A 24,624-nucleotide genomic window follows, 5' to 3' on the forward strand; every position below is an offset into this window, starting at 1 on the left:
ATGGAAGTTGTCTCTACTCAGAACATCCTTGACCTGCCTCTGGAAAGGTTGTTAGGGTCCTACACTCTATGGTTTGGGATCCTCTACAACGCCCTTGCATTGTAAGTGATCTAATAAATGATCCTGGGAGTGGGTTGTGCCCCACAGGAAGTGGTGATAATCTGGTTTCATAAAGTCTGGAAACTCAGAGGTAAGAGAAATGAGAGATCGCTGAACCACCCTTACTTATGCACATGGGGAAACTGAGGCCCCAAAAGACAAAATAACATGTCGCCCCCTACTGCTGCCCAGAATTATGCAATTAAGAGTAACAAAGCTGATCAAATTACAAACTTACTGCCCACTTCAGCCCTCGCATACTACTTCATGATACCTTCCCTTACGTAGTATCTGGAGACTGTTACACATTACTTTGGCTTAGAACTCACCCTACTGTCCAGGCACAATCTTGTGTCAAAGAATAATTCTTTTTTTAAAAAAAAATACATTTTATTGATTATGCTATTACAGTTGTCTCAAGTTTTCCCACTCTGCCCCTCTGTGCCTGGTACCATGCTTCCCTCCAGCAATCCTCCCAATTAATTCATGTCCATGGGTCATTCATAAAGGTTCTTTGGCTTTCCATTTCCTATACAATTCTTAACATCCCCCTTGTCTATTTTGTACCTACCAGTTATGTTTCTTAATACCTGTACTTCTTCCCCTTTCTCCTCCTTCTCCCTCCCAGCTGAAAACACTCCAAATGATCTCCATATTTATAATTCTATTCCTGTTCTGGTTGTTTGCTTAGTTTATTTGTTATTTTTAGATTCAGTTGTTGATAGTTGTGAATTTGTTGTCATTTTAATGTTCAGTTTGAACTTCTTTTTCATAAATAAGTTCCTTTAACATTTCATATAATAATGTCTTGGTGGTGATGAACTCCTTTAGCTTTATCTTGCCTGCGAAGCACTTTATCTGCCCTTCCATTCTTAATGATAGCTTTGCCGGATAGAGTAATCTCAGTTGCAGGTCCTTGCTTTTAATCACTTTGAATACTTCTTGCCAGTCACTTCTTGCCTGCAAAGTTTCTTTTTAGAAATCGCTGATGGTTTTATGGGAACTCCTTTGTAGGTAACTCTGTTCTTTTCTCTTGCTGCTTTTAAGATTCTCTCTTTATCTTTAACCTTTGGCATTTTAATTATAATGTGTCTTGGTGTGGTCCTCCTTGGGTCCAACTTGTTTGGGACTCTCTGTGCTTCCTGGACTTTATGTCTATTTCCTTTGCCAAATTAGGGACATTTTCCTTAATTATTTTTTCAAGTAAGTTTTCAATTTCTTGTTCTTCCTCTCCTCCTTCTGGGACCCCTATGATTTGGATGTTGGCACATTTGGAAATGCCCTAGAGGCTTCTTATACTATCCTTGTTTTCTTTTTAATTCTTGTTTCTTCTTTTTGTTCTGGTTGAATGTTTATCTCTCCCTTATATTCCAAATCATTGGTTTGAATCCTTGCTCCATCCAATCCACTGTTGGCTCTCTGTAGATCTTCTTTATTTCACTAATTGTAACCTTCATTTCTTCCTCTATGTTGTTGCCATACTCGATGAGTTCTTTGAGCATCCTGATCACCAGCATTTTGAATTCTGCATCTGATAGATTGGCTATCTCCATTTTGTTTAGCTCTTTTTCTGGGGTTTGTTCTGTTCTTTCATTTGGGCCATATTTCTTTGTCTCCTTAATTTGGCAGCCTCCCTGTGTTTGTTTCTGTTTATTATGTTTAACTGCTTTTACTCCCTGTCTTGGTAGCATGGCCTATGTAGAAAAGGCACCTGTAAGTTGTGTGGGGCAGAGACTTAGGTAATCGCCAGGGTGGGGTGACCCACTTCACTGCTCTGTGGCTCTGTGTGTTGGGAGGGCTCAGAGAGGGGACGTGCTGTGGCCTGGCTTCTGGAGGTTTTCCTGGCGCCCTGTTTCCACTCACTTCAGCCACTCCCCATATGTGACTGGCACCCTTTCACCTGTTTCCCTGGTGCTGCATCTCAGAGTGGGTGAGTCTGTGTACATTCTAAGACTGTGCGGGCCCTTTTGAAGCAGAGTCTCCTGAAAATCTGGCACTTTCTCCTGTCCCCTCCAACCCCCACTGATTTTTACAGCCAGGAGTTATGGGGATTTATCTTCCCAGTGCTGGAACCCTGGGATGTGCAGTCTGGCCTGGGGCTGGGATCACCAGCTCCCAAGTTATCCCTCCCGATTTTTATCCACCACCTGTGAATGTGGGATGCCTGTGCTGCCGACTTTGCCACCTCTCCACACCATATCATGTCTCCTTGCCTCTCTGCCTGTTTCCACATCTCTGTCCCTCCTACCCAACTGGATGAATGTAGCATCTTTAAATCCTTGGTTGTCTGACTCCCATGTAGTTCAATTTTCTGACATTTCTGGGTGTTATTTGTTTTGAGATTTAGTTGTAATTCTCTCTGTGGTTGAGCAAGGAGATGAAGTGTGTCCACTATGCCTCCATCTTGATGGAAAGTTCAAAGAATAATTCCTTAATGGAGAAGCACCTTGGGGCAAAATTATAAAGGATCTAGATGAAAGACTATGGAATTGGAATTTGTCCTATAGGTCAAGTTTCTTAACATAAAGTGTTAAAGGTCCCTAAAATTTATAAGTAAAGACTGTACATACATGTGTGCATGCATGCATACACATTTCCCAGGGAAGAGTTTTTGTTTTTTTGTTTAATCTCAAATAGGTAAAGAGCCACCATTTGAGATAAAGGGGCATTCTTAAAGAAAATTTTGAAGCTGGAGCATGTCATAACCTGGAATCTTTTCTCCTGGATTACAAAGAAGTTGGGATTTTGCTTCTAAAGAAATATCTACTTTAAACAACCATCCTTACTTACTTTTAAAGAACCTGGGGATTTTTTGCCCCTTTTACCCTTTCAAAGAATTATTACCTTCCTAACTGCTAGAAACGCTGTGTAGGCAAATACCTCTAGGAATGTAACTTGCATTCCTCCTGAATGCAGCCGCACTGTCAGGACAAGGAGGCCCATTCGTAGTTCTGGACACACCAAGGACAGTGCTCTGGGTGCTCAGCAGAGAAAGCAGAGTTCAGAGTTCACCTGATGTTCTGGGAAGCCACACGCCAGTGTCTTGTCTGCATTTTCACCAAGCGTGGCAAGAGTTTCCTCATTCTAGTTCATCTTTAGGGCTTGCCCTCAGCAAAATTTAAAAGTAGGAAAAGTTTGCCTGCCTTAGTTTTTGCAGCCTTCCTGGCTCTGGGCTTCTAAAAATTGAGTCTGACAGCTAAGTAGTTTGTGGTTTTCAAATCATATTGCTTGTCTCACTATAAAAATCCTCCTTTTAACCAAGCCCTTTCCTCCTGTTTTATTGACATAGCGAGTCCTCCCCTCTGTCACTTATGTGCTGAGAAGTAGATTCGCAATCAGGTCTGGGACATTTGTGCCTTTGGAAATTTACATCAGTGTGTTACTTTTCCCATGGGTGCTGAAGGGTAGGATTTACCTCTAGATGTAGAATAAAAGTCTTTATGGAGAGGGGTAATACTGTCAATAAGCTGTTTGGAGAGGTAGGGACATTTTCTGAGTGCTTAAAATCATACCAGAGGGTCTGCCTCTAGGAAAACGCTGCATGCACCTGTAAGCTGAACTACTGGGAATATTCCTGTACACAAAACAATATTTGGGAGGAAAGTGATGAACCCTAACTCCGAAACAGTTGCACAGTAATCACCACGGAGTCTTCTCAGATACATATTTTAAATCTGTTGACAGTCCTTCTGTAAGTACTAGTGTGTATATATGACGAATCAATCTATTTAGCACTATAAAAAGGCTGAAGAAGAAAATTTCAGTTCTATAAGAAAATGTGTATTAAAAAAAATACAGCTGTTGCTTGGCTCACAGTTGCAACAAGGCATGTGAAAGATCGTTTTACACTAGGACTCCCACAAGGAACTCTGAAGAGCCAGGAATCATGGGCTCATTTTTCATACAAGCACAGAATTGTTTTAAATCGCTTCCATACAATTTGCAGAAGTCCTCTTAATGCAAACCAAACTCTTCTGAGTTCAGTAAATAGCAAACACAAAATAACTAAGCCTTTTCCGAAATACTATTTCTCCACAAACCTTGAAAGCAGGGGAACAGAATACCATTTTGGACCCTAGAGAAGCCCAAAGCCAAGCCCTGGATCATTCCCCTTGGTCACTGGGGAATGTGAGCCTTCACCTTGATTAGCTTCTAAAAAGTGGCAGCAACCTGCCACCCCCAATTTAAACCTGACATGGTTATTCCCATGCTGCTTCATCCTGGCCAGAGAATGCTGCCAAGTTTTCTGTGTTCCTAAAGGCTGAACAAGTATGGCTTACAAAAATTCAGTGTGACAGAGGGCTTCAGATCACATGGTGTGTCTTACTGTAGAATTCTAACGTTGTAATCGAAACAGAATGTTTCTGTGAAATCTAATTTTGCCAAACTAGTTACAAGCAACAGGCATTATCAAACAGGAAATTCCGTAATTCAAATAGACCATTTATTAACTTTCTGCAGTTTGGAAAAATCCTCAGTGGGATTTGAGTTTTTCCAGTTTTCTTCTGCATGCATTGATTCACTTTGTGACGTACAAAGGCCCTCTCCTGACTTTAAATTTCATTATTTCGACAAAACTCAAAACAACTGCCTCCCCCCCAAGGAAGTAGCAAAGCATTCTAAAATGACCTAGATGTATTCTTGGACTCAAGATGGCAGAGTAGACATGTCTGTGGGCCCTTCTCTCAAAAAATAATCCCTCAAACTACCCAAAACAAGAAAGATATGGAAAGACAACATCTCTGTTTAATGAGACAGAAGACATCTGTAACAGAAACAATGATGTAAAAAGACAGAAAGAAATGGAGTAATAGAAAATACTCTGCAGAGGAGGGAGGATTCAAACTACAGTGTTTGTAGGGGTGACAATGCTAAGAAATAAGCCACTTTTTAGGTCAGAAATCCAGAAATGCTCAGGTTTTGAAGACATCAGTTTCAGCAGGAAGGAGGTACATATGAGATAGGAGATAAACTCAGGAAATTCTTTGGAATTCTACATGGAAAACTAGCTGGCCCTGATCTCCTTCTAAATCTCTATTGAGGGAAAACTCCAAAATGGAGAAAACAGCAAACAAATACCACCCCCAATCCCCACCCCACCCCAAATCTTGGAGGAAACAATGCAGAAACCAGAAGAAAACTTCAAAATGTTACATTCATGAAACAAGAATAATATTCTATTTAATAATTATTATAATAATTGACATTTAAGAGCTCATGGAAGTTAAAAATATGAGTCAAACATAAATTCAATAAAGAAATTGGTAGATAAAGCAGACTTTTTAAAAAATGATAAAAATGATCAATAGGAAGAAAAGGCAAAAATATGAAGAGTTAGACAAGAATGTCTAATATCCAAATAATAGGAGTTCCAGAAAGAGAAAACATCAGGGAAAACATCATAATAATACAAAAATAATTCTAGAACTGACGTAAGTAAAGCTGAATCTACAAGTTGAAAATGTCCATTGAGAGAATATTTTTAAATGACCCACATCAAGATACATTATCCTATTTCAGAACACTGGAAACAAGGAGCAGACGTAGCACTTCTAGAGAGGAAACCTGGGTTACACACAAAGGAGTCAGAGCGGCACTAGGCATTGTGTAAGTCTGCATGAGCTGCCATAACAAAAGCCATTGACTGGGTGGCTAAAACAACAGAAGTTTATTTTCTCACAGTTCTGGAGGCTAAAAGTCCAAGATCAGCATGCTGGCATGGCAGATTCTGGTGAAAGCTCTCTTCCTGGCTTATAGACAGCCACCTTCTTGTTGTGTCCCCACTTTCTTCTGTGCATGTGGAGAAAGGGAACTATTTCTCTCATGACCCCATTTAATCTTATATTTAATCCACATCTGAATTTTAGACAGCTTAGACTATAGTTGGCATCTCAACAGCGACATTAGAAGCTAGAAGATAATGGAGAAATGCAGGGGAAACAGTAGGCAGATAATTCCTCACAAACAACAATGATGTTCAAAGGAGACTGCAGTTACAAAACATGGCTAATGACTACCACCCACAAATTTACATAACATAGAAACAAAGGCTTCATACATGGATTTAATTTTTTTAGAGTGATATAACTAAAGTGAGAGTGTAGAGGAGACAAGAGAAAGGGAAGTATAAGAGTTGAAATACTATGTATCAAGGAAGGTACTCGGTAACATCTATAGCTTTACAGGTTGTTGCAGATATACTCTAAGGTGACCTCAGTTCATCATGCCCTTGTATACACCCCTCCCCTTAAGTGTGGGTAGAAGCTGTGACTTGTTTCTAGCCAACAGAATTTTGCAAGGGTGAAGTAATTTTGCAGATGCAATTAAGGTCTCAAATCAGTTGATTTTAAGGTAAACAGAGGAGATTATCCTTGTGCTACAGAATTAATCAGGTGAAAGCTTTCAAAGAGAGATATTCTGCTGAAAAAAATGAGAGGGCCAGGTGGCAAAGAACATCAAGTGGCTTTGAGGAGCTGAGAGCAGGACACAGAAGACAGCCAGCAAGAAAGCAAGGAACCTCAATCCTACAACTTGAAGGAACTGAAATCAGCCCACATGCACATGAGCCTGGAAGAGAATTCTGAACTCAAGAATGGAGCTGTGTACAGCTGTGTGATGCCGTGAGCAGAGGACACAGTGAATCTAGACTCCTGGCCTACTGAAGTAATGAGCTAAGAAATGTATGTTAAATTAAGCCACTAAGTTTTCAGCAACTTATTATCCAGTGATAGAGTTGATTATAGAATGAGGTAAGACTTTGGAGCTATTGGGATGAAATGTATTTTGCATGTGATAAGAACATGAACTTTGGAAAGCCAGGGTCAGAATGCTATGAACTGAATACTCCACCTCCCTCAATCATTTACTGAAGCCCCAACCCCTAGAGTGGCTGTATTTGGAGATGAGGGTCTCTAAGGAAGTTATTAAGGTTAAATGAGGTCATAAGCATGGGGCCCTGATCCAACAAGATTAGTGTCCTTAGAATAAGCGACATCAGAGAGCTCACTTACTCTCCATGTGTGTGCATGCACCTGGAAGAGGCCATGTGAAAACATAGTGAGATGGTGGCTATCTGAAAGCCCAGAAGAGAGTCCTCACCAGAATCTGACTTGGCCAGATCCTTGATCTTAAACTTCTAGCCTCCAGGACTCTGAGAAAAAAATTATATGTGGTTTGTCACCAGTCTATGGTATTTTGTGATGCTAGCCCAAGTCAACTAACACACAGTCCAATGCTCATGTGTTTTGTAGTTGAATATAGTAATTTTAAGTTTGTTCTAGTTACTTAAATTTAAGAAAGGCCTTTTAAAGTATATTTTATTGATTATGTTATTACAGTTGTCCCAGTTTTTATCCCTTTGCTCTGCTACACCTGGTACCCCTCACCCCCCAGCAACCCTACCCTTAGTTTATGTCTATGGGTCATGTGTGTAAGTTCTTTGGCTTCTCCATTTCCTATGCTATTCTTAACTTCCCCCTGTCCATTTTGTTCCTACTGATTATGCTTCTTAATACCTGCACCATTTCCCCATTTCTCACCCTTCCCCCTCCCGGATGATAACTCTCCAAGTGATTCCCTTACCTATGACTTTTCTTATTCTGGTTGTTTGTTTAGTTTTTCTCTTTCTTTCTTTCTTTCTTTCTTTCTTTCTTTCTTTCTTTTTTTTTTTCTTTCTTTCTTCTTTCTTTCTTTCTTTCTTTCTTTCTTTCTTTCTTTCTTTTAAGATTCAGTAGTTGGTGTCTGTGAGTTTCTTGCCTTTTAAATGTTTATGGTTTTGGTCTTCTTCTTTTTCTTAAATAAGTCCCCTTAATGTTTCATGTAACATTGGCTTGGTGGTGATGAACTCCTTTAGCTTTATCTTGTCCGGGAAGCACTTTATCTGCCCTTCCATTCTAAATGATAGTTTTGCTGGATAGAGTAATCTTAGTTGTAGGTCCTTATTCTTCATCACTTTGAATACTTCTTGCAAGCTCTTTCTTGTCTATAAAGTTTCTTTTGAGAAATCAGCTGATAGCCCTATGGGAACTCCTTTGTAGGTAACTCTCTGCCTTTCTCTTGCTGCTTTTAAGATTCTCTATTAACCTTTGGCATTTTAATTATAATGTCTTGGTGTGGTCCTCTTTGGGTTCAACTTATTTGGGACTCTCTGTACTTCCTGGACTTGTATATCTATTTCCTTTGCCAAATTAGGGACATTTTCTTTATTTTTTCAAGTAAGTTTTCAATTTCTTGCTCTTCCTCTTCTCCTTTTGGCAACCCGATGACTCAGATATTGTCATGTTTGGAGATGTTGTAGAGGTTCCTAAGCCTATCTTTGTTTTTTTAATTCTTGTTTTTTTCTTTTTGTCCTGGTTGAATGTTTATCTCTTCTTTATGTTCCAAATAATTGGTTTGAATCCCAGCTTCCTTCCCTCCTCTGTTGGTTTTCTGTGGATTATTCTTTATTTTACTTAATGTAACCTTCATTTCTTCCTTTATTTCTTGGCCATACTCAAGGAGTTCTCTGAGCATCCTTAACACCAGTGTTTTGAACTCTGCATGTGACAGGATGGCTATCTCCGTTTCACTTAGTTCTTTTTCTGGGGTTTTGTTCTGTTCTTTCATTTGGGCCATGTATCTTTGTCTATTCAATTTGGCAGCCTCCCTGTGTTTGTTTCTGTGTATTAGGTAGAGCTGCTTTACTCCCTGTCTTAGTAGTGTGGCCTATGTAGAAAAGGCACCTATAAATTGTGTGGGGCAGAGCCTTAGGTAACTGCCAGGGCAGGTCACCCACTTCACCACTTTGTAGCTTGGTGGGAAGGACTTGGAGAGATGACAACACTGTCACCTGGCTTCTGGCAGTTCACCCAGTGCTTGCTCCATTTCCAGTCACTTTACCCACTTCCCATGTGTGATTAGCGCCCTTCCAGCTGCTGCCCTGGTGGTGGTGAATCCTAAAGTGGGTTGGTTTGTGTATGTTCTAAGATTATGCTGGCCCTTTAAGTGGCAAAAATTTGGTGGTTTCTTCCACTGCCCCAACCCCCATTGATTTTTCCAGCCAAAGGTAATTGGGGTCTATCTTCCTTGTGCTGGAACCCTGGGCTGTGCAGTCTGGCCTGGGGCTGGGATCGCTCGCTCCCAAGGTATCCCTCCCTTTCATTCAGGTGCTACAGCCTCTCTGTGCTATGCCACCTCTCTCCCAGTTCCATGGCTCCGCCCTCCTATCTGTCTGAACGAATGTCGCCTCTTTAAATCCTTGGACTTCCATACAGCTTGATTTTCTGATGGTTCTGAATATTATTAGTTTTAATATCTGGTTTTAATTCTTTCTATGATTGTGCAAGAAGGTAAAGCATGTCCACCTATGCCTCCATCTTTACTGGAAGCCCAAGAAATGCATTTAAAAGAGAAAATATACTTGCTTCATGGAAGGGAGCAAAGAAAATAAGATCTTCCTTAATATAATATATGAGTACAACTTAAGATTGCTATTGCTAGTGAATACTGATGTATTGAGAAAATAGCAAAAATAAGGAAAAAAACTCAATAAAGCAATTTATCTGATAAGGATGCGCACTAGGAGTTTCATACAAGGATGGTGACTGTGGTATTACTTATCATGATGAAAAACTGGAGAAAAGCTAAATGTCCAATAATTAGACAATTAGTTAAACAAACATGTCACAGCCATAGGATGAAATATTATGTAGTCATTTAAAATCAGTTTTAGAGGAATAATTAGCACCTTAATAATACATTAACAATATTGTTAAGGGGAAAATGTTCTGGAACAGTATGAGCAATACAATTCAAATTTGAGTATACATATATTTATGAATGATAAATATCACAATGCCAATGGTTATCACTATGTGGTGGAATTATAAGTAGTTTTATTTTCTTTTAGGACTTTTCTTCATGTTCTAAATATTCTACAATAAACATTTCTTGCTTTTGTACTGCATATGTATACATGTTTTTTATTTAGAGTCCACATTATGATAATTTTGCTCTCATTCATTCTCAGAGAATTTGACAAGTTGGTTCCTATATTTTAGTACAGCAGGTAAGTCCTGATTTCATGGTTCTGTCTAGCATACTCTTTTCTTCTAGTACATAAGAAGTGCCAGTGGGCGCCAAATCTTGCTAATCACAATGGCAAAGGGAATGGTGGTCACCATGACACAACGGGCAGTGTAGGAATCCAACCTGGAGCTTCACAGCTTCTGCTGTGCTAGGTTGCCCACCATGTTCTCCTACTGTGCATTGCTTCCAAGGCTGGGCAGTATGGTAAGAACATAGCAAACTCTTCTATTGTGAACTTCCTTGTTCTTCAGGAACCCTAAGGGTTTAGGCAATGCTTTCTTCCCAAGATTTAAATAGCATTCCTAAAGAAGAGAAAACTATCCCCCAGCTATCCCAGCCTTCCTGTTCACTCAACCCATTTCTTCCTGTTTCTTCTCCATATAGCAAAGAACTGGCTTCACTGAAAGAAGAATAGCAAGTAGTTAAAGAGCCTTTTAAAAGGAAGATTGTACCCAGGAGTTGGAAAAATGGTGAAACTATAGCAGTAATATTGAATTTGTTTTCAGATTTTCTTTCACCAGTGTTAGCTGAAACTATTTCAATAACCATGAGTTTAATTCATTAACTCACAAAATTATCAAAAAATTTTGATACCATTTTAATACCTATTAAAAACAATCTAGCCTCATTAAGAAAGGAAGGTAAATAGTATAGACAGTAATTGATAAGCCTACAGTCAACTGGAAGTGATGTTTTTTACCTCACAAACAAGGCAGATGAATATGCTACAATCAGTGACACCCTAAAGCTTCTGCGTGAACCATCAAATAAATGATGTCTGTCTTTAGACTTTCTCACTAACCAGAGTCCCCAAGCCACCCCAATGTGGGACTCTCTCTTCCCAGTCCACCCAGGGACCAGAAATCCTACCACAGAATGGCCTGGCAAATAACTCAGGCAATAGGGATGTAGGAGTGATCAATGTCTCTAGGAGCCACTCAGATAATCCTGATAGTAAGAGGGCCTTCCCCTCTCCTCACCCTCACTTCCCGCTCGACTGCTCCTCTCCTTCTCCCACCTCCAATCACCTCTTACAAAGCAGCAACCTTAACTAAGCACATGGAGGAGCACCTGTCCTCAGACATGGGATGCAATGTTGTACTGAGATGCAGAGAAGGGTTATAAGCAATGAGCTCTGTGTTCACACCACTCTGAATCCCAGCAGCATATATTACTGCAGCGGACCTCAACAGGGAGAGGAGGAGCATCCCCCTCTCAGAGGAAGATTTCAGAATACAGAGACCAGGCATGGGTAGCTGGCAAAGCATGTTGAATTGATCTAATGTTTATTGACAAAAACTCCAAAACAAAGCTTAATAATAGGTTTAGCAGCTGGGGATACATAGAGGATAAAGTAAAAACATATTAGATGGGTTTGAAAATGTTGACAAACACAGCAGCATTGCAACTCAAACTGAACAAAAGAAAATCTAATAAGAGCTCATAGGGAATAAACCCATAACACTTAGTGAGCAAGCATTTAATCAGCAATGTTGTATCTTTTTGTGAAACCTTTAGTAGTACCACTGGGTATAAGGACTCCAGGCAACATCCCCACAGCTCCCTAGTTCTTAACACTTCTTGAGACATCTTCTCTCTAGAGACTCAGCAGGGTTGAATTCCGTTTTTAATTTTAGTTTTTGAACATGGAAAAATAGACTGAATGGTGTTATGGGTTCATTTGTGTCCTCCCAAAAGATATGTCGACATCCTAACACTTAGCACCTCAGAATGTGACAATCTTTAGCAATAGGGTCATTATAGATGTCATTAGGTTACAATAAGGTCATACTGGGGTATCGTGGGCCCTTCACCCAATATGACTGGAGTCCTTGTAAAAAGAGAAGAGACACAGACTCACAAACACACAGAGAAGAATGTCATGTGACTTCAGAGGCAGAGATTGAAGTGATGCATTTATAAGCCAAGGATCACCAAGGTCTACCACAAGCCAAGAAAGAGTCCTCTGCTAGAGTCTTCAGCAAACATGGTATTGTCAACCCCTTGATTTCAGATGTCCAGCCTCTAGAACTGTAAGACAATACATTCCTGTTGTTTTAAGCCACCCAGTTTGTGGTATTTTGCCACTGTGGCCCTAGGAAAGTAATACAAATGGTAAAAACAAACAAAAACTTATAAGCAACTTTCCTCCAATAATTTATAATTAATGCAAATCATCCACCATGCAGTTGATATGAATGAGAATTATGAGGAATAATGGCAGCTAGTGAGTTTCCTGCACATAAAATACAAACAAGGCAAGTGTTTCATTTCCAGAACTCAGAGTAGTGAGCTCCTCTGGTGAAGATGTTCAAACAGGTGGATGCCTACTCAGCAGAGAGGCTAGAAAGAATTTAAGATTATTTTTGTGAAGAGCTGGACTCTAGAAACACCTTAAATTGTTTCACCAAATTCTATGCCTCTGTCCATATGCTCCCTCATGAGGGGTGTGCAGAACCCATGTGGAATCAGCCTAAACTTGGTCAGTTATCAAAGAAAAATGCAAATGTTTGGCAGGTTGTGCAAAAAAGCCTGGCATATACCTTCATCATTTATATCATTTCCACCTGGAAAATATTCTAGGCCTCCAACATAAACCTCTTCCAATGCATTCCAAATGAAGGGCCACATATTGAGCACCTACTACGTCCAGATTCTGTGTTCTTTTATACTTGTAGTCATACTTAATATGTGCATTTACCCCAGGATGTGCTGCATTATCATGACTAAGGTACTATGATAACCTTTCTAGAAAGACAACATAGCTTCTCTCAAAAACCATCCTCCACGGGCAGATAAATTATGCTCAGGTTTGTGAATCGCTTTGACTTTGACCCACAAGATGTTCACTTGCAGACACAAGCCAACCTGGGATCTTGTTCTCATAGCTGAAGAAGTGGGCCAGGGAGAGGTTCCAATACTAGAAACTGGGGTGGTACTGGCAGCCCACATCTGGGATCGGTAGTGGTGGAGGACGCAGGACATTATTATTCACTCTCACTCATTTAAACTCTCCAGTAAGCACCATGAAAACAGATGCTGTGCAGGATACACAGGGATCTAATTAAGGGCATGGGCTGTTTTCCTAAAAGGAAAAGCTATTATTATCCATTTTAATTGTAACTGCTTGGCTTGTATAGGGCATTTTAAGAATTTCTTACAAAATCAGAAGATATGTGTGATTTTTAATAAAGCTATGGATGGTATAAAGAATCATGCAATTACTAACACCTGTGTTCCCACTTCCCTAGTTTAAAAAGCAACTGGCATTTCCCCCCTCCTCTGATGTAACTCCCAGAGTTTTAGAAGTAACCTGAAAAAAAGACTAATGTAATTCTCCAAATATACAAGGCTGAGTTGACTAAAACTGGCTAAGACCTGTGGAAACTATAGAACAAAATGTGCCCCCATTCCTTTTGTCTGTGACACCTATCCACCCTCAGAAGTTCCCAAATCAGCTTGTTTAAATACAAGGTTTCTGATGACCTAGCAGAACAGCCCTTGTCCTTGTGTGACTATGGGTTGGAGACACCCCTGTCCACCCACACCACCCTCTCCAACTCAAACCCACTGCCGGGTGCTCTACTGGAGGGTTCACCCATCCTACATTCCTTCCCATTCTCCACACTAAACAGTGCCAGGTACAGAAGTAATACTAGGAGGAAAGGTGGTACCCCGGAGTAAAAGAAACCCCAACCCCATAGCATGTCTCTAATAGGCGATGATCATTTGCATGCCCAAAGTAGAATCATGCGTGAACATTAACAAAATTCTAGCCATAATGACACAGGAACAGATCCTGCACATATACATGCCCTAAGCTAGAGCTCCTGGACCTCCATGCTGAACCTCCCAAAAGGCTCCCGTAATCATGCTGCTGGGATCAACTTTTCCCCATAGGAACTCCTGCCTGCCAATGCTAGACTCAGTAAAAATATCCCATGGCATTCAGTAGATCCATTTCCTCAGGATAATTGCATCTTTCAAATACCTTTCTGGCATTTTAAAAGATAAAGATGAATCATACATCTTTGTTTTCAGAAAAAGGAGTCTATTTCTGTGATCTGGTGGCTAAAAAAGTGCTCCATTTTTTTAAGTTGAGTTCGAAATGATCATTATTACTAATAGATATTACTAATATCTATTAATTGGTCCCAGATAGTTAAAATACTTTTTGTTAATGTTATTCATGTTAAAACATTTAACCATCAACTGATGATGAATAAATACACTGTGGTATATCCATACAATGGAATATTATTCAGCCATTAAAAGGGAATGAAATACTGATAAAAGCAGAGACAAAAGGCCACATATCATATGATTCCATTTATACTAAATAAGCAAATCCATAGAGAGAGAAGGCAGATTGGTGGTTTCCAGGGCTGACAATGGAAGGAACGGGAAGTGCCTGCTTAATGGATAATGGGTTTCCTCTTGGGGTGATGAAAAGTTCTGAATTAGATGGTAATGGTCACACAACATTATGAATGCACTTAATGCTACCAAATTGCACACTTTAAGATGGGTAAAACAGTCAATTTTACATTAGATGGTATAGTTTATTACAATAAAAAATTACTTACCCTTGGAGTTTCCATTTTCTCAATTATATTCTCAGATCTATGTTCTTTGGTATGTTAGAGGAAATATATAATAAATTTTTTCATAAAAATATTTGCAAATGAGTATAAGAACCACCATGCTGAGCACACACTCAATGGCTGAAATTGTCTATGGCACCAAAACCCTGGGACGAGATATTAAAGGACAGCTGCATGTCCCCACACATGACAATACTCACAGCTTCTCTTGTTCTCTCTCCACCTCCATCCCCAGAGAAAAACAGGTTGTAAAATAATTTGCTAGTTTCAATTTACAATCAGAACACTATTTAGAAGCATAGGCAGCACTTGTACTTGTTCTTAATGTGTTCTAGGTACTTGATATGCTGAGAGCACAGGATGATTTTTTTCACACAATTGAATTCCTTAGGGCTCTATCTTCTAGACCATTCTGTTAGTTTAAAACACACTATTGTGCAAGCATTGTGAAGTCCGCCTGTGTGCCTGCCTAGTGGGGAAAGAAGGGCAATATGTTTCACTGTGATGAGATTTTTCTTTTATTTAAATCACTTAAATTTCAAACTACATTTTTTATTTCTTTCAACAACATCAAGCCTTAGCAAGCCACTTGCTTCTCTGTTTCTAGGAACGAAGACTAGAAATCCTAACACGAGACATTAGCTCCAGGGAGTTGGTCTGGCAGAGTAATAGATCTTCAGAACTGCAGTGGCAAAACCTTGCCTGAGCCTCCTCAAGTCACAATAGAGCACAGTAATTCTTTTATTGAACCAGTAGCATTGAAGTTGCAAAGATATCTAGGCAGAAAGCAGTCATGGCAGCTCCTGAGACAGATGAGGTAAGGAACCATTCAGTACCTGCCCTGATGGGCCCCAGTGCTAAAGGTCAAAATAATAGGTTGGATTCGAAAAAACAGCTCAGACCCAGAGCATCACTGACACCTCAGAATCGCTTATTTGAGCTGTGATTGCTCTTATTTCACATGCAAAGAGCAGTGCATTAGCAACCCGATGGTGGTGGACCTTTCCTGATGGATTCCTAGGAGTTCTAAAGACTCTTGGCTAAATTAGCTCCCTCTCCAACCAGCCTAATAAGGTTTCAGCTGCCTGACAAGCCCGAATACAAGGAGAAATGAATCCCAACAGAAAAGCACAACTATTTTGGGGGTTTAATGAGAAGAGAGGGGAAAGAAAAAGAAAGAACAGCTTAGACATCAATATAGTTGATACCTTTGAATATCATTTTTTTTAACCCCTGAAAACTCAGAATCCTAGGTCTGGGGGTGATATCAGAGGTCAACTGTTCAACATGCCGGATTAGTTGTCTGCTGCAATATAACAAATCGTTACAAAACACAGTGGCTTGAAACAACAAAATCTATTATCTCACAGTTTCTGTAGGCCAGGAATGCAGGTGCTGTTCACCTGGCTCCTCTGCATCAGGGCCTCTCACAGGCTGCAGTACAATATTGGCAGGGACTGCACTCACCTGAAGGCTGGAGTGGGGAAGGATCTGCTTCCACGCCCACACAGGAGATTATTGGCAGGAGTCAGTTCCTCCTGGGCTGCTGGGCTGTTGGACGGGGGGAGGGAGAGGGGCCTCAGTTCCTCATGAGCTATTGGCCACATTTACACCATGTGAGTCTCTCTATACCAGTTTGTAACTGGGCAAACTGGGGCCCATTCACGTGGTGCCTTGGTGTATGACCCAACAATTAGTGTTGAGAGAAATAGGTCTTTATTTATAATATTCCAACCCTGGGGGTGCTGGTAGCACTCCTACTCGAAGCCCTGTTTTCCCATGACACCCTGTACTTCCCTTGCTCCCCCAAACCAAGCCCAATAGTTCCCCATTCCATATCTGTCAGCTCTCTCCCTCAGGATCTGGGATATGATGTCACCAGCCTCCGTATAATAGTCCAGGAAAGCATGTCCTGTGCTACAGTGGATCATGGTGAAGACCAGGAGAGGCACAAGTCCTAAGAAAGTGTCGTCTCCGTATGTACCGAGTTGCAAGAGTCCAGGAAGAGTTCAGGTCTGCAAGGCAGAATCCTCGGTGGCTTTGGAGTCAGCAAGAGCAGGCACGACCAAAGCAGCAGCGTGCCTGCTTTCTTACCAGCCCAGGCCCCACGGCCAGATCCTGACTACAAACTGCATAGCTGCTTGCTGCGTGCTGCTTCCCACATGGCTCCTTCATTATGGCATCCCCTCTCCGCATCATGGCTGGCTGCCCTAATTTTTCCATGCCGATCCCGAATTTCCTATGTGATCTCCTACTTGGCACTATATGTACTGATTGTACTGCAAGTCAGGTAGACCTTCTACCGGGTGGCAGCACAGCCTCCCTTCAGGAAAGGCATAGCAACCACCTTGCCATTTTTATGAAAAGTATCTTAAGCCCTATCATCTGCTTCCCCTCTTCCCCCAACCACCAACCATGGCCTATGTGGAATATGTGTTCCCCATTTCAAATTCACAATACGGCAGCTGGCTTGACCAAGCAAGCAAAGGAGAGGGCAAGGCAGGAAGTGTGAATGAAACAGAAGTCACATTCTTTTGCAAGCTACTGTCAGAAGTGCTATCCCACTTTTTCTATTTATTAGAAGTCACTGGGTCCATCCCACGCTTCGGGGAATAAATTACACAGGGCATGCACCCCAAGAGGCAGCGCCACCAGTGACCATTACATATTTCTATCTTCTCTCCAGGGTCCTCGCTGGCCTCTGCTCTAACTTCCTCTGCTTGGAGGAGCAACACACTGCCTCCAGAAGCTCCCAGCTCATTTCCATTTCAGAATCCCAACTATTTAAACTGTTCTAAAAGTGAACTGGCCTGCCATTGCTTGGATCCCTGAGTCTATTAAATACCTAGAAACTGTTAAGAGACCCTTGAATTCAGATATTTATAAAGAACATGTTTAGAAATGGTAATTTTGCTCATGAGGTAAGATCTGGGCAGAGAAACCATTCCGTTATCCTAAGGGGAAGTTCTCTCACAACCATTAAAGGTGATTGCAACCATCTCAAAGTATTAGAGGCAGCTGGGAGAAGGGCAAGCAAGCACCACACCAGTCATATGGCCAAGGTCCGCTAATCAGCTCTGACCTGGATTTTTCAAGCCATGTCATGGATGCACATAGGTTTGTCTGCTTGTCCTTACAGCTACTGGGGAGGCTGCAAGCAACTGTGGACGGTGCTGTCCTTAATAGAGGTTCAAAGGGAGGGTGCCAACAGCAGGTGCCTGGGCTCCCAAGCATCCTAGAACAGTCTATAAAAGGTGTGAGGCAGCTCTGGTGATAAGAGAGAAAGGACTTCCAATTGATCAGGAAAGAAAAAGGCCGAAGGATGACAACCCTGAGGACACAGTCACGTTGTAAGCCTCAGAGGTCTTGATTTCCCAGGAGGATGGGTGCTGGTCGGGCTGGGGTAGATAAGCATAAATGTGGAATGAGGATAGGCAGCTGGAAGGATAAGAGGGGATAAGAAGCCTGTGCCCCAAATGCATTCTATTCCTTTCACTTCCATGGTCACATTAGTGTTTTTTGTCACACAGACACGTTTAAAATGAAGAATACATGTGGGAAATGGGTCAGAGTGGGGGGCAGGAGGACTAAAGAGAATCGCATCATGAGTTTGTTTCTCATTCCATCTGCTTTATGTTGTTAAATTCTGTGAATGGCATCCTGAGGCCTATACTAGTGAACAGTAACATTATTCACTAGCTTAGAGTGTGTGCGGTTAAAATGTAGCTAACCAACTTTTTAAAAAGCACCTAATGTATTAGTAAAAATTGACTCAGGCAGATATGGGTCTCAGATGGGAAACTGTATGTAACACTTGTAACCTAGAAGCAGGTGGCACCTGAATCAATCCGCTGGAAAGGTTACTTTTGGTCAGAACAATGGTAAGTAAGATGGTTGCTGGTGGCTGTGTGATCTCGTTTCTGTCACCTTCACTTTTTAGCTTCTCTCTCTGCCTTCAACACTCTTGTCAGAAGTGAACCATGACAGTGACCTCTCCGTTCTGTGTACTTGTCCTGAGCTCCCAGGGTGATGGCCACCACCCACCCAATTGGGGTTCAATTTTTGTTTTAGGCTGAATCGTAAGGATAAGTAATGAAAATACAAGGACTTTATCCATCCCCTGACTCTGGTAGCACATTCACTGTGCTCACTTAGCCTCGAATGCTGGGTCACCAGTAGACAATGAACACAGATTGGACCCAGTGTTAGAAATACCGTTCCTGGACCGCTGAGAGTGCACAGGGGCGTGTCCTCCAAGATATCCTGCCGAGGACCAGTAAGCATTTGCCCTTTAGAGATACATAAATGCTCGTGTGAGCAGGAATATAACAAATATGAACCCAAACTTGCCACTCAAACTCCAAAAGTGCTTTTTAGCAAATCAAAAGTTTTTTGGGAGTACAGAAATATTTGCACAATAAACCTAAATTAACACAGGAGCTGTAGACTGAAGGCTTCCAGAGTCCAAGAGGCCTCCAGGCCAGTGAACTGTCATCGCTGGTCAAAATGGCCAATCCACATCCAACCTTTTCCCCCTCAGTGCAGATCTGCAATATAGGTAAAAAATTCAACAATAGGACATTAAATATTTCATGGCTGAAATTAAAGGAAAATTAAGGTGCCTTCAATTACTCTAATCTTAACTCATATACGTGGTACTGTTTTCTTTTATGAGCCCCATACTCCATGGCTCACACATAACTAATATAGCATTTTGTATTTAAAAAATTTTTTTGCTTTAAAGAAAAACCTATCAGTAAATGAGGAGAAGGGGGTCACAGAATGGTTTCTTCTCCAGTCTTTTTCCACCAGAAAAAAGTACATGGTGGGCTTCTCCAGATGGAGGCTGAATAAATCCTCTACATGGCTCATCAGCTGGTTTCTTGTGCAATTTGAGATTCTAATAAAACCAATCTATGCTTCTGTTTCTGGCCTGACTTAATAACTTACTAATTGTAATTGACTAAACACCAGGCATCAACTCACACATGTCAAGACTCATTTTTATCACCACCTTGGATCTATTGTGTTCTATAGAGAAGCATGTCGGGAAATGTCCAATGGGCCACCAAAACATGGCAGACCTGAGGTCAATATCATGATCGAGAATATGAAGCCAGATGGTCTAAGGGCCAGGGGACAGGAGCAGGGAGCTGAGGTCAAGCAAGCTGAGTGAATGAGGTCATTGAGTCCAGCCACTATGATTGAACGTTTTCAGTGATGAGTAAGTGAGCACAGTTTCTTCGAAGAGCCAGAGCTGGGGCATTAGCAGGGGTTGGAGGGTGTTAAAACAGGACTGATCTCATATATAGGCCAACCACCCAGTACCTCTGAATATCTTCATTTCTGAATGCACCTGGTCTCTCTAATCCCCACAATTGCAGTTCATTGCTTTGGGGGATGAGGGAAGGAGGGTGTGTGACCATCTAAAAATACGAATTTATCTAGATTTAGGGAAGATAAAGATGTAAAGGGGCAACACAGCCGAGAGCACTTTGGCCCATTAATAACCAGTGTCACCATTAACTAGGATCTTCTTGAAGAACTGGCCTGGAGAGAGGTTAAGTATTGTGGCAAAAAGTCTTCTGTATTTAAAAGACCCCACGACTTCTGCTTCCTAATTCCATGCTTTTCCCAAGAATATCCAACTATCTTTATATGCGAATTATTCGGATACAATATCTCTCTCCATTGTGTTTCAGTGACAAATAGAAGATTGTGTCATTTAGGAGCATCTACAAAACTAGCTCCCCCCTCAACCCCCCCAAATCTGTTGAGTAGAGTACTATGTGCCAGGGGCTATTCAAAGAACTAGAATGAGAAAGGCAGATAAGAGCTTGTCCTTGCTCTCAAGAAGCTTGTCCTGAGGGGCAACACACCCCTAATCTAGACCCCTTGTGAAGAGGCATTTTCATACATTCTCCATAGCTCCGTTTTTTTCCTTGGCTTCTCTTTCCTTGCTACATCGTTAACCCCTCAGCAACAGGAAGCCTAATTATTTATGAGCTTAGTTATCTTTTCCTCACCCCCATCCCCTCCTCCTGCTCACATGTGCACTGGGCCCAGCCAACAACCTTTGCCTCAAATCTCTGAGAAGGAAGAGGCTCTTAGCAGAGTCTGTCCCCATCCCCATGAATTTGCTAGGACAGATTTCCTCTCTCAACACTGTATTTATTGCTGGGGCATGAAACACAAATCTACAGATGCCTTTTCTACTCGCCTGCTGTTAAGAGCCTGCTCAATAATTTAGTGCTCTCTCCCTTAAGGACATTGGTTTCTGCTAGCTGTTCCATGAGACATTGTGGGATGAGTTCTGGGGTATCCTGGATCCTTCCCACCCTCTCTCTGCTTCCCTTGCACTTGGCTTTTGCAGGGGTTGGTTTGCAGCTGCAAAGCAGCTCCTTAACTCTTGGGCAGCCACAACCATTACTGCTCTTTCACAGACAAAGTATCATACTGTTCTCTCTCCCCATTAGATTATCACAGCAAATTGACGGTTACTTAAAAAAAAAAAAAAAGAAGAAGAAGAAAAAAGAAAAGAAAAAAAAAGCTATCACAATAGGAGACCAAAGCCTGGCAACAAATAAAACAAAAGGAGCCACCAAGCTCTTTAATTAAGGTTCATGAAGGCATGTGAATCCTCGCTTTTAGTCACCCTGCTGTGCCTCTGCCTGATTAGCTACAATGCATCTGCTGGGTTTCCTGGTATCCATCTGCACTGCTAGGGAGAAATGTATTCGGGTCACCATGATTCTCAATAAGATGGCTCAGAGGCATCAGCTGTAGATAGACTAATGGTTATGCATGTCGACAGAGTGTTTCCTGCACTCCTTGCTGTGTTGACATGCAAGTTCACACCCCCTTACCCATACCTGGGATTAACCCATATCCACACAGATGGCCCAGATGAAATGCTTACTCCCCAGCAATCTGAAGCCATATGATGACTCATTTTGCTGCTGTAATGATTAAAGCTGAAAGGATGTCTTCCACTTATCCATTCTGCAATGACTCAGGCCGCAGAATTCCTCCGTTCATAGATTAAAAAGACACGAAAATTTGGATCTTTCTGCATATGACAATATAAGGGGCTTCATTTCAATGTGTCATGAATGTGTGTCTGTGTATACAAGGATTCTTTCTCACCAAGAAAAGCACAGCCAAGACTGAAGTGGTCAATGGTCAAGCTGTTTAGACAGAGCTTGCTGTGCAACTGAAGTGAGGTTGGCCCTGTGTGATTTTAGTTTCCCCAAAATGCTCATTTGCCTTGCTTATAAAAAGTCGTTAGCACTATGTAGATCCTAAAATTCTTTACTAATATGACATTTTGTGATTCAATAACACTGATCCCTAAACTCAAGCTGATAGAATTTGAATCAGCTGAGCTGACCCCCTATACAGAAACTCAGACATCTGAAACTTAAAAATATTTTCCTAAAACTGGTAAAATGCAATAAAGTCTGGAGTCTAGTTAATAGTAATGTATCAACGTTGATTTCTTAGGTTTGACAAGTGCACTACAATAGTGGAAGATGGTAACGTTAGAGAGAACTGGGTGAGGGGTGTATAGGAGGTCTGTATTATCTTTGCAACTTTTCTATAAATCTGTGATTATTCCAAAATAAAAATTTTTTAAGTTTTTAAATATATATTTTACTCAGTTGGGTATAAATAAAAACAGCATTTAGTTTAAACTGGGTGTTATGAGTAACATCTTGCCAGCCATCTGATTTCAGAAAAGACAAAGTAATAGAGAGACGTGGGTGGAAATGTTGCTCTAGCTATGAATTTAATGCCCGTATTCATTAGATCAGTTAGTCACAGCTTGAACATTTTGTTGTCTCTCCATTGTCTGAGGAGGGGCCTCAGCCTTTGAAGAATTTCACTTTTTTTTTGGAGAATTTCAGATTCCATGCCTGAACTATGAGGAAGGTAACTGGTAAAAAACACTAGGGATAAGATAAACTGCAGGAGGAATTTCCCTTATACAAAGAGACCAAACCAGGAAACCTAAGTGCGGAGCTTTATAAATTCTGAGAGCTTATTGGCAGGAATGAACTAAGAATTGCCACTGCATACTAGGGTTCCTACTAATGTTCACACTAGCGTATCAATTGGGGTTAAATTTGGTGCAATTATCATTAGCCTAGCCCTTCTCGCCCACTGCAACACTTTATAGAACTCATAGTGGTAGCTCCAAAAGACACTTAGAAATGACCTGACCCATTGTCCTCCTGAGGTCCAGAGGTGGGTTTTGAATTAAAAGAGGACACACAGGAGGAAGGACTTTGAATAAGTTGCTGCATAATTATAAGGTATCATTATCATACTATGGATACCATGACCATCCTCTTGTCTAAGATCACACAGCTGCTTAAACCAAAGAAGATTCAAAACTCCAAAGAGCCTAGCATGGGTCCTTGTAATTTAATTATGGACAGTACTGAATCCCACACAAGGAAGTGTTTAATAAATAATCAACTGATTGCAATGTGGATTCTTTAATCCCAAGCCAGCAGAGTCTCACTTTCTTCTTTGGGAAGAGTGAAGCCTGAAGAGAGAAGCCCTTGTTTATCAATTTGAAAAGGGAGCACGGCAAAGCCTGCGTTTATTCCTGGGGGAGGATAATGTAACTGTTATAAGCTGCTGTGTCACATCAATTTAAAAGTAATTTTTCTGAATTAAGAGAAAATTGAGTGGGGAAAATGCATCCTTTTGGAAATTTAATTCCCAGATGAGTATTTATATGCTGATACTCTTCACAAGTACACAAGCAATAAGATTCATGTGCCAATAACATCAACCAGGACAGCAAAAAAAATCAATCTTTAGACAGTCATTTTCCTCCCAGTCTTACTCTTCTACCCACGTACCCCCACTCCTCTTGATCTTACCAAAAGTCAAGCCAACTCCTTTAAAAACAGATAGGCAAAAAATAATCAAGTTCCATGCTGAATATCAACAAAATCCATGGCAATAAATGGGAATAAAGCACATTTCATTTCATATTTAAATGTTAAATTGGGTGCTTATAATACCCCTGATTTAGCTTTTTTAATTAAAAAATTCAAGCTTTACTCAACATTTGCATATTCATGCCTCTATAATGTGCACTGATTGCATTAAAGGCAGAGAAAAAGCATGTAAGTGCAGTACAAATCTAGTTACTCATCAAGGGCACCATCTATGCATGCATAGCTAAATATTTCCAAACAAATTAACATACACCCCAGCACAGGTGCTCTGGCCCCACAGCTCCCACCAGCTATTTCAATCCTACTTTTCCTTCCATCAAGAGCCAGAGCATCAGTTTTGAAATTTTATAATTTGGTGACTTGTAGAATTAGTGGGTCGCTTTGCCAAAGTCACTGATCAGTGACTAACTCATTTACCAGCAATAGTTGTGTAGGGGGGTGGGCTATTCAACTGCACTCTGTTAAAAACCAAAAAGACAGCTTCCATCTTTCAGCAAGACCTCCTCCAGCTGTTTATGGTTGTTAGTCATAGGAAGGGGTAGTTCTCCTGCCTGAGAAGTGAATAGCACTGACCAGGCATGGTAGACACTATTAATAGCCCACCACCAGGCAGTCCCCTCTGACTTCTTGCTCAAAGAATCAAGACTATGGTTGGAGGTACAGGGTGCCTAGCTCTTAGAAGTAGGCCATGTTTTGTCTAGCCAGAGGTTAAAAAACTACCCCAAGGCCAAATCTAGCCTACCATCTGTTTTTTGTTGTTTTTTTTTTTTTAAAGATTTTATTAATTTATTTTTAGAAAGAGGGGAAGGGAGGGAGAAAGAGAGGGAGAGAAACATCGATATGCAAGAAGAACAATTGATTGCCTCTTGCATGCCCCCAAA

This window comes from Furipterus horrens, unplaced genomic scaffold, assembly GCF_987537825.1.
Source record: "Furipterus horrens unplaced genomic scaffold, mFurHor1.1.pri manual_scaffold_3, whole genome shotgun sequence".
Classification (NCBI taxonomy): domain Eukaryota; kingdom Metazoa; phylum Chordata; class Mammalia; order Chiroptera; family Furipteridae; genus Furipterus; species Furipterus horrens.